Below are 1,370 nucleotides of genomic sequence, written 5' to 3' on the forward strand. Positions count from 1 at the left end.
CTGAGTGAGGTAACCCAGACTCAGAAAGACAAATATGGTATGTACTCACTCATAGGGAGATACTAGATGTGGAACAAGGATGACTGGACTGATACTCACATCACCAGTGAGGCCACCTGGAAAACAGGACCCCAAGAAAGACACAGGGATCACCCAATGATGGAGAAATGGATGAGATCTACATGAACAGCCTGGACATGAGTGGGAGCAATGAACAGCGAGGGTGGAGGGAAAGAGAGCAGGAGATTCCAGCTGGATAAAGAACAGAGAGGGAGAACAAGGAATAGGAGACCATGGTAAATGAAGACCACATGAGAAAAGGAAGAAACAAAGTGCTAACGAGGCCCACAGAAATCCACAAAGATACCCCCACAAAAGACTGCTGGCAATGGCCGAGAGACAGCAGGGACTGACCTACTCTGGTGATGGGATGGCCAAATACCCTAATAGTTGTGCCAGAAACCCCATCCAAATACTGAGGAATCTGGAGGCAGACATCCACAGCTAGGCCCCAGGCAGAGCACTGGGAGTCTAATTAGTGAGAAAGAGGAGGGTTTATATGAGCGAGAATTGTTGAAACCAAGGTTGGATAAAGCACAGAGACAAATAGACAAACGAATGGAAACACATGAACTATGAACTGAGGGGCCCCCAGCTGGATCAGGCCCTCTGAATAGGTGAGACATTTGATTGGCTTGATCAGTTTGGGAGGCAACTAGGCAGTGGGACCAAATCCTGTGCTCATTGCATGAGTTGGCTGTTTGAAGCCTGGTGCTTATGCAGGGTCAATTGGCTCAATCTGGGAGGAGGGGACTGGACCTGCCTGGACTGAGTCTATTAGGTCGAACTCAGTCCTCGGGGGCGGCCTTGATCTGGAGGTGGTGGGAATGGGGGGTGGGCTGGGGAGGAGGGAAGGGGGACAGGAAGGGGGAGAACAAGGGAATCTGTGGCTGTTATGTAGAACTGAATAGTATTGTAAAATAAAATAAATAAAATCAAAAAATCAAAAAAAATTAAAGGGTCCTAAAAAAGCCACGCCCACATCTCACATCATCACCTCTTAGGAACAGGGATTGGGGAAAGAAAAAAAGGATGAGTGAGAAAGAAGATACAGAAGACAGAAGAGGCTGGAGAGAATCTCAGTGTTGAAGAGACTTGCTGTTCTTCCAGAGGAGACCTCGGGAGTCAGATGCATGTGGATCTCTGAGTTCCCTGCCACCCTAGTCTACAATGAGAGCTCCAGGACAGCCAAGGCTACACAGATAAACCTATCTAGAAGAAAAAAAACAAAAAACAAAACAAAAAACAGAGAGAATCATGGATCAGACAGATCAGGAAAAGATGTTTACCAAGTACACATCTAATTCAGA

This window comes from Peromyscus maniculatus, chromosome 1 (assembly GCF_049852395.1).
Source record: "Peromyscus maniculatus bairdii isolate BWxNUB_F1_BW_parent chromosome 1, HU_Pman_BW_mat_3.1, whole genome shotgun sequence".
Classification (NCBI taxonomy): domain Eukaryota; kingdom Metazoa; phylum Chordata; class Mammalia; order Rodentia; family Cricetidae; genus Peromyscus; species Peromyscus maniculatus.